This window comes from Aethalodelphis obliquidens, unplaced genomic scaffold, assembly GCF_003676395.1.
Source record: "Aethalodelphis obliquidens isolate GAN/ISIS:26980383/991018 unplaced genomic scaffold, ASM367639v1 scaffold2, whole genome shotgun sequence".
Classification (NCBI taxonomy): Eukaryota; Metazoa; Chordata; class Mammalia; order Artiodactyla; family Delphinidae; genus Aethalodelphis; species Aethalodelphis obliquidens.
The window spans coordinates 79,660,928-79,670,830 of record NW_020837946.1 but is presented as its reverse complement, the minus strand read 5'-3'; the positions used below and the strand labels follow the sequence as shown (position 1 = coordinate 79,670,830).

At 42.6% G+C, this 9,903-nt stretch overlaps 1 pseudogene; it reads left to right on the top strand.

The window, feature by feature from the left end:
* The first annotated feature begins 4,642 nt into the window (after window positions 1-4,642).
* On the top strand, window positions 4,643-5,780 carry LOC113605198 (thioredoxin domain-containing protein 17 pseudogene; annotated as a pseudogene).
* The last annotated feature ends 4,123 nt before the right edge of the window (window positions 5,781-9,903 follow it).

The following is a 9,903-nucleotide window of genomic DNA, read 5'->3' as shown; positions in this document are numbered from 1 at the left end:
AGAGACAAAACTGTTTTCAGTAGCTTTGTAGAATTAGATATTGAGGCTCTAAAGTGTTTAATTCATTGAGAATTGGCAAACTTTTCCTTAGACAGGATATTCAGTTATCAAGAACAATTCATTTTCTAAATTACTGTGTGTGTGTGTGTGCATGTGCACACGTGTGCTGTAAACGTAAAGTGCATTGTGCCTGTGATTTTTGTAGTTCTCCACTAACAGACACTTGATTTCTAAAAGGCAGGAACACAGACGGCTGTGTGTTCTCTGCAGTGAGTAATTCACCCCCGGTCCCAGTCCTGGGGCTGATCTCAGCCCAGAGAGGGGCTCTTTGTGTGCTAGTGCCTGGCTGAATGAATGTGCTGCTCCACAAAAGCTGGTCCAAATCAATCACTCCTGAAGCTGAAAATTTACATTTGAAAAAGCCTCTTCCCTAGTACCTCGGACACAACTACCAAACGATGGAAAAACAGTGAAATTCCTAGTTTGATTGTTGCTGTGGTGGTACTGTTGATGGCAGTGGTGGTTTATTTTTATTTTTTATTTTTTGTTACATGAATCTAAATAGTTGATTTAATCATTTTCATCCTGAACTGATCCAGTCAATTAATTATTGTATCTTTGTGGAAGAACCTCTAGAGAGGAAACCAAATAAATTCGGAAGAGAGAGGGAGAGAGAGGTGCAAGGGTGAGTAATGGGAAGATAAACAGATAAAACCATATTCACACCTAATATGTTCCAGCCCCAGGTTCCCTCCAGCTCACATCTTTAGTAAGTAGCTTCCACAGCTTCTGAATGTGGCCAGTGAGTGTTTTTTTTGCCAGATTCAATGTAAATATAAGACGACTCTTCAAATGTGACCCTGCTGTTTGTCTCACCTGCCAGTAGTAGCTATTTACATAGCATGTAGGAAAACAGAAAACTCAGCTGCTTGTTTCCAGTAACCCTATTAGGGAAAAAGAAAGTTAATGAAGGACACTGCAAAGGAGTATGGTGTGTTTAATAAAACGCTTTCCCCGGGAATGGAAGGGAGCCGCTGCATGTGGGATGCGGCAGCTTATCACTAATTCAGAACCTCCCTTCAGCCTCAGACTTTTGTCTTTCTTCTTCCTAGTAGCCTCACTTTCAAGCATGATGGCTTGCTTTGTAGTCTTCTGTGCTCTGGAAGGGAGCTCAGAGGAAACGGAGCAAGAGAGTTCATTAGGGATATTTCATAGTCACTCAGATCCCAGGGTCTCTGTCTCATCTTTGCAGATCACACTGTTCATGGAGAGTCTTTCTTTATTTTGTTACTTATCCTTGTCCTGCCAGAGTCTACAAAGACCCGGGCTCCTGCACGTATCCATTCACATCACTGGAATGTGAGCACCGTTCAAAGCCGTCCTGCACTGGTGTGCATTCACTGATTGCATATCAGCTTATTGTATTTTAAAAATTCCACATTTTCTTGAAAATGCTGCATTTGAAGATGAAAATATTATTCTGACAGAAGCACATTACATAAAGGGGAAAAAGAGATGAGAGAGAAAGGGGAAAAGGAACGAAGGAAACAAAGACAAATGCACAAAGAGAATGATCAGGTAGGATTTTGTTTCAAGTCCAGACAGCTGACCTATGAATATCAAGTTTTGTTTGAGGTTTTCATTTACTTCTACGTAGTCATTTCTTTTCAGAAACCTCTCCTCAGAGCCAATCAGCAGTACTAAAGTATTGGTCTCTGTCCAGCCTTGAGAAGTCAAACTGAGCCAACATTATTAGCACTTTGCAAAATCAAGAGTCAGGATCGTTCTCCACCAAATAGTCCCTTTTCTCTCTCACCTTTCTGGATGTGGACCCTTCATTACAGCACATTCCCCTAATTATAAAGTTGGCTTCGAACATATTCCTAGAAAGCCATCGGCCATTATTGATTTCATCACTGAAATCCATCGTTACAGGTGGGCATTTGCAGTTTTGACATGTGCTGTCTGTTCAGAGAACATTCTTAATATTATTTAATAGGAGCTGTACATTTTTTTGGAACCTTAGAGGAATGCATCTCATTTTCTACAGAAGAAATAAAACTTCGGAAACTCCAGAGGACAGCTGGATGGAAGAATGTGTGAATCCTCTTATTCAGAAACCTCTGTGTTTTCTTCTCTGCCCAGATGCAGTATTTACTCCATTGAGTCTGTATTAAATCTTATTCTCACTAGACCCAAGCAGATCATTAGGGCAGGGGAGCTGACCCAGGAATGTAGAAGCTGGCTGTGTATACTTTCCTTCATGAAAAGGACAACTTTCCTAACTTTGAGCAACCCTCTTAAGGCTTCTGTTTTTTTGTCTGAGTGGTTGGTAGAGATCCTCATTCGTGACTCTAGTTAGTATAAGAATGCAAAAGTGGAGACTACTTTGCACCCAGAAATAGACACTAGTATGATTTTTCTCTATATTTTAGAATCCAAAGAGCACTTATTCGAAGCAGCAGCACTGTGTTTAACCAAGGTTCAGGGACTTTCCTTTTCCCCAGATCACGGAAGCAATACAAAAGGATTTCTTTTCATTGCCCCAGACTTCCCCGAATTGCATCAAATCCAAAAATGCCCACTGTGTGTCTACCCCCTGGATTGCATAATGCCAGGAAGCATCACCAGCATAATGTGAATAATGCCCTTGGAGTTTGCAATGCGGTGGTCCTGATGCCCACTACGTGCAAGGAATTGGGATAGGTCCTATGGAAATGAATATGGCACAGTCCTTGACCTCAAATCATTTAGGCTCTAACTAGGAAGACATGCCATATGTACATATAAAATAAAACAATAATCTAAGAGCTAAATTACAATATGTGAGAATATAATGTGTATCAATAGACACTGTGGTGGAGGTTCATTGCCAAATGCTTGCATAAACAATAAGTGTTATGCACTCAGCTGAAGAGCATGGGCTCAAATTAAATATTGTACCTGGGGGACAATGAGAGCAGTCCTCACTTCGGAGACAATGTAACTGTTTCCTATGGGAGCAAACCATGCCCTGGCCACTTGGGCACGCCCGTGGAACACATTGGTGTCACACTTCACTTTTACTATGCTGATGCATTTTCATTTCAGCTCTGCTGCTTATTCTGTAATTGTTTTCTTTTTATTCACTTGGCCTTTGAAAGCCTGATGTTAGACTCCGAGCTTCAATATTCTGCATTTCCAATTCTGTTAGTTTTCTCTGCAGCCAAATGTGCTTACATTCTTGTTCACCCAGTATTAATAAAAAGGATGTTTGCACAGCAGGGAAGCGTATTCTCATTTATCTCTGACCAGAACTGTGAAGAATGGAATGGCCTGATGACCATTATCTTAACCCTATGTGACTGCAAACATTTCAAAGTAGTGGGGGAGACAGTTGGACCACGAAACCCACATTAAAGTTTGCTTCTCTCAGCTATAGACTCTGGATTAAATCCCCAGTCACATTTCTTACAAAGGACTTTTTTTTGCTATAAATAAGTATAAGATTATTTTGTGTTCAACGAAATAGTCACCTAGCTTGAAAGACCTCAAAACTCATGAGTTTAGAGTTCTCAGCAGGAATTCCTTGGCATATCATTCTCTGAAATTCCTCCCACCCTATTAAAGAGAAACATTAAAGGTCATGACAGTGTTCCTCTGTTGGGAGGTCCTAGCCATCCTGTGGAAGGAAGTCAAAGCCATGGAAAGCTGTTTCTGTTATTTCAAGAGTGACAGCATTTTTCTATTCACTTTGCTGCAAACAAGATTTAAACTTAAATGAAAGAAAAAGGATGTATGTATCGGTCTACCCCTCAAAGATAATGTAAGCAATTCTAATACTTTACACGGATAAGAAACTCTTTGATAGTAGTGTAAGAAGCAATCACACACACGCCACTGAAGACTAGTAAATATTTCTAAGCAAACTATAATCAACAAAGCACAATCACAAAGAATCTTTAAGTAAATGCTGTCTCTGATGACTATATCCTCACTTATGGAAAAACTTTCCAGTATTTTTGGATAGGCGCATGAGATGAGCTAATACGTGGCAAAGACCAGATTGTTTCTGTACAATTCCCCCTAAATTAATGGGTTGAGCATGAATGAATCTAACAGCTCACGCTTCTTGGATGTCCACTATTTATTCAACATAGAAGGAGGAAAAAAAGAGAGAGAGAGAGAACCTCTGTTCATTGTCTGATATCCATGAGAGACAATGAAGCAATGCGTACAAAGTCTACATCGAACCCTGATAATAAAAGTGCTGAGTAAAGGAAAAGCTGAAGCAGTGTGAACCGGGGACTATTTGGCAGAGCAGAAATGGAGTGGGAAAGGTCAGAAAATGGCGACATTAGAGGACAGGCGTTCACTGAGGAAATGTAGCTTCTTGAGCAGAGCTTTGAAGCATGGTACTAGAGAGGTACCATCGAGGATTTGACTCAAAGTGTCAGAACAGTTGTCTCTCTGGATCCTTTCCAACCAGGAACACGGCTGAAACACCAGATTCTCATCAAGTTTCTCCTTGGCTTGTGGAGGGGTTACCATCGTGGAACAGGAGCGAGGTGGGGTCTCCTGGCCTCACACGTCCCATAAAGGATCTTGACTCTCCTCCTCTCTGCCCGGGGGCCCTAGGCTCTTTCCTCTGGACTCTGGGTTGATGGATGTCACTCTTGTAGGAGGGTTGCACACGCCCCTAAGCCTCCTAAACTTGAATGATACTGTGGCCATTCCACAGTTTCCTGCTCTGAAGACAAATCTAGAGAGAGGTGTTGTAATCCTGGTTAAAATGGTTGAAGTACCAAATCACGGCAAGGGATTGAAGTCAAAAGGAGAGAAGTGACTCACAGAAGAGAAGAAAACCAGCAGACCATGGTTCTCTCTGCTACACTGACTTTCCGAGTCCTGTGATCTCTGCTCAGCCAGTCCATGCTGTTGTCTCACTGGATGCTCCGCAGAGAACAGAACCAAGAAATGCGAAATTTATTCTTAAAATGTCCTGATGTGATTACAAATAAAATTTCAAATACATTTTCTTAAACAAATTTTTTCCTTTGTTTCATTTTATTAAAAATTAAACATTTTATTTCATTAAAGATTTTTATTAAAATTTTTATTTTATTAAAAATAAGATCTTTAGTCATCTAGACAGCAGCGAAGAGAGTAGATCCTTAATTGTCGGGCCAGTATGGGGATGATTCAAGTGCTTAAAATGCAAGGCAGGTCACGGCAACTACCAGGCATTGTCCTGTCTCTCCTCCCCCTGTTTCTTGGCTCCTAGTTTATGAGGTGAGGCAAGAAATGACCTCTTTCTACATTCTAGGAAGGATTAGAGATTTGGTTGGCTACTCAGCTCAATTAGCTAAATGCCGTGTCTCCAGCATGTGATGTAGGAATGAGGAAGCTCAGGCTTTGTTGGCTCCTGTAATTCCCTCCAGGCTGCCAGGGGAGCCCTGCCCTGCCCTGGACTCCTGATCTGAAAGACGGGAGGTAAGCGTGTCCTGATTCCAGGAGGAAAGCCGGGCTGTGGAGCAGCACAATGTGAAGACCACGTTCGCCTGGTTTACCCGATGCCGGAGGGAAAAGCTGGTGCCCCCACTGCTTTAGGGAAGGAAGTGTGTTCATCTACTGAGAAGGAGAAGAAAAACCTTACCGGAAAGATCCAAAAAATAACTTCAGAAAAAAAGTGAAAGTAACTGCAGGGCCCACACTAGTTAAATATGGGACGCCTCAATGACTGGTAGAATCTGAGCATCTTCAGGCCAACCTTAACGGAGCTGTTTTTCTCTGAAGATTAAGATTTGATGATGGCAATTGTGTCTTGGTTTCTTCATTTGCTCAAGTACAAAAGAAACTGCACACGTGCTTTGAATTCATGTTACTAATGAATAACGATATGTCTAAACAACAGAAAGTGCTATTAAAATACTTGGGAACCTTCCAAAAAAATTGCCATTGAAGGGACCCCTGAACTTCAGTGAACTGCACCATGAAGAGTCAAGTGTCGTGGACGAAGGGTCGCCCTTAGGAAAGGACACCACGCACAAATTTAACTGCACTCACTGTATACATCACACTCAGATTTGACTGACCTTGAGCAAATTACAGCTCTCTACCTATGTGCCCACAGGAGCACGGAGGTGATAACCATAGGAGAACGGGAACTCCTACAATGACCTCTAATTGCAGACATCAAACAAACTGAAACCAATTCCTTCTCATTTATTGGCATTCCTGGGGCTTACAAAGGCCCACAAAACACTTCCTCCCACAACTATAACCCATATACTAGTAAATGCACATCACTTACAGTGATCAACAATGTTTATAAGTACGTCAATCAAATTATAAAATGAAATACTAACAGCGCTCCGTTTGTTGACTGTCATTTTATCATCAAAGCTACAAAATACAGTCACGGTCCTCAGGTGGCAGCTTGAAGCTGGAAGGTGTCAGGGAGGCCTCAGAAGGTCATCCCTGGCCTGACGTGAACTGGTTTCCTGGGCTTGGGCTTCTGGTATTGGCAGCACGCGGTTCCTCAGTCACTCACACCTGCTGAGGGGTGTGCTCTGCCAAAGCAAGGTCCCCACCCCGGTCCACTGAGAGACAGCCCGTCGCCTCTGCCACATCCTGTCTCTCCCCCTCGGGGACTCTGCGCAAGGACTCAGAGACCACTGACAGCATCTACAATTCAGAGTGTCTAGAATGTCCAATTCGAGGGCCTTCCAGAATTGTCTTTCTCTTTTCTGACCGGACTGGGAACTCTATTGAAATCATTTCTACCTTCCACTCATACTTTCTAGACAGAGCGCGCTGACTCTCAAACGTGGATTTAGGATTCAGGGGAAGAGAGAGTAGTAGAGTCCTGGTTTATGTCACAATTAAAATTGTACAGGAGCAGATAATTACCGCTAGATGTATTTGGCCTACAGGCTTACCCAGTATTTTAAATGTGAATTAGTTATCTGTGTTTTAAAAAGCGAGAGGATGTCCCATAAAAGTCTATGTATGGTTTTTCTTGAAAATGTTGACTATTTGGCGACACCGGGCCTGCCTTCCCACGTGGTGCCAGTCGGCTGGAATAGCTTTGAGTCTTTGCACGGGGCATGCGTTCTCCAGGTCACCACGTCTTGTCTCTGCTCTGCCCCAGTCTGAGTATGACGCTAAGGCTGAGTGATTGGAGCTGTGGAGCGCCTTCACCTGAACCATCTTCCTTCATCTGCATTATCTGCCTGGCTTCTACAGAAATTTGGGCTGTGATCCCTGCTCTAAGCCATGCTGTCTCCTTTGGGTATCACTTACCACTTCCCCTGCTGCCCACGAGAGCTGACCTGGAAATTCTAGTACAGTCTTGGTGCACGTGCTCCAGGCCTGTACTAGACTGTACTACAACACCTCCCAGTTTGTCAGCCAGAAGGGGCACCATCTTGGGATTACCTTGGTAGTCCCGTATCTTTTAGTTTCTTAAAATACCCATGAGGAAGTCCTGAGAGGTATACAAGCCATTACTTCCTCATGAAAAATCTACCTTTGGGTAGCTAGTAAATTTGGCAGCAGCTTCAAAGTACTGTCTATGTAGCCAAAGACAATGACCAACTGTGAGAAAACTAAGACTCTTGAGCATAAATAGAGGCTCCGTAATTCCTCCAGATAAAAAGGGTTGCCCTAAGTTTCATAATTAATTTAAAGCATATATGACAGAGTTACTCTGACAAATGTAGTTTCTGAAGTACAGTAGGAGAGTAAGACGTGGCGAGCAGGGCTGATTCCTTTAATAAGGAGTAAGTGCGTGAATGCCCAGAGATGGAAAAGGCCGCCAGGGAAGTACAATGGATAGAGCTGCCATTTCAGCCGGACCGGCGAGCAGGTTCTGAACATATAGAAAGCGAAGGGAGGAGTTTTCTGTATTGAAGTAACAATCTGAAAAATGCACAGAAGCGGGGAAATGTGGGCAGTGTACTTAGAAAGAGAACAGTTCAGTTTGCCTGGAGTGTAGCTGAGGTTCTCATCCTCATGAATCCTCAACTATTTAAAGCTGAAGATTCCAGGGTCCACCTCCAGAAACCTGTCTTTTAATCATCATTACAAATGGGTTTTTTTGCAAAGGGATCACAGTCCCTACTTAGAGAAAAACTTGCATTGTGTGTTTAGGGGGCAGATGCGGGAGAGAGGCAGGGTCCAGGTTCCAGACAGCCTTGGCTTCAGGCTACGGAATTTATAATTTTTCTGTGGTCAACAAAGAGCTACTTTTCCTGGCAGTTTAATATTTGATATTGGGGTAAGGGAGAAGGATGCCTTAAAGATGATACCCTAGTTTGGATCCTAGGAGGCACCATTAACAGAAGCAGGAAGCACGAGAGAGATTGGGGATGGTCCTTGGTTCACTTTCTGCCTTTAGGTGTGCTTAGCCTCTGCTTCCTCTGATTGCTTTTAGCAACACTTGCAGTGGAGGAATAGATACTCTCGAGCACTGGTTCCGAGCCCTTTGGTCTTAGGCTGGTCACACAAATCTTCCAGGAGTCAGTTTCTTGTCTGTGAGATGGAGAAGACAATATGGTATCTTTCCTGATCTGCTGAGGATCTAAATTGGGTAATGCATCTGCAAGACCTTTAGAGGACTGTTCATATGTAAGAAATTCTTTTCCTGGGAGAAAAGCCAATGTTTTAAAGTTCCTGGCATGGCTAAATGAATGCTAGTACAACTATGGCATGGCTTACATGTGCTTGCTGAGTCTGCAATGGTAATGCTCACTATAAAATGCTAAGAGGAAAAAAAAATAAACTGGACAGAAAATTGAATCTATCGAGTGATTATACTTTTCAAATCACCATATCATATGTGGGAAATATAGCTATATTTCAAGAGTTGTTTTCTCTAGTGGTGCGATTGTATTCCCTTTTTTCCCCTTGATTTTTCTCCCTGTACTTTCAAAATTCTCTTCATGAGCATGTATTGCCTTTGTCATCAGAAAAAAGAAACTTTTTTTCAGTCCCAGGGCCCTAAAGCTATTCTAAAATCAGTGAAGTTGGGGAAGAGGATGCTCTTATGGCCTTTCTTCAGAGACCCCATTCTTCTTTTATTTTGATGTTTCCTGCTTGAACACAGACCCATTTTCTTGACTGTGTGTGTGTAGTCTAGACAGAGTCCTCAGGGGAAAAAAAAAGAAATGCCAAAAGGCATGCCTTGAGTTCGTGAAGTCTAAGGCAATATATCTTGATTAGAACCATGAATCCCTCCGATACTTACAGTGGATTTGCTTCCAAATGTTTGCCTTCTTAATGGATTGCAAATAAATCGGGAGGGACCTAGCACTGGAGCCTAATAAACACAGAGGATGCCAATGTCTGGAGAAAGGAAAAGAAGGGAATTTGTAGGAACAGGCTAATGTTGTTCCCATAGAGGGCATCATCTTGTTTCGAATTTCTCTGATTTTTTTGTGGGGGATGGGAAGAGGGAGAAAGCAGGGTACCTGCCAGGAGGCTTGCCCTGTGTTGTGCCCTGGGCTTCCAGAGAAACAAGAGCTGGTGCCTCCACGCTGTTTAACATGCTCCTCCCAGCTTGAAGCCAGAGCAAGATCAAACTGCATACAAAGCTAGGACTTATTAATGTCAGTATGGCAGACTTTTAAGGCCTGGGAATTAGCAAGTTGAGAAGAGAGAGGTCTGCGTCTTCATTATGTGAGTTACTGAAATTACTGAATGAAGGGCAGAGACCAACAGGGCCATAAAGTCCATAAAGTGCAGGTAATGAGTGTTTCAGAAGATGTCCCTAAGGTGGCAATCACGACCATCCCAACTGGATTTCCAATTTACTGATCGTTTATTCAGAATATTCATTCAGGTCAATGTTATAAGAGACAAAATGATCCTCTCATGTTTAGTCCTACCTCTTTTTGTTCAGAAGAATGTGAGAGAGTTCGG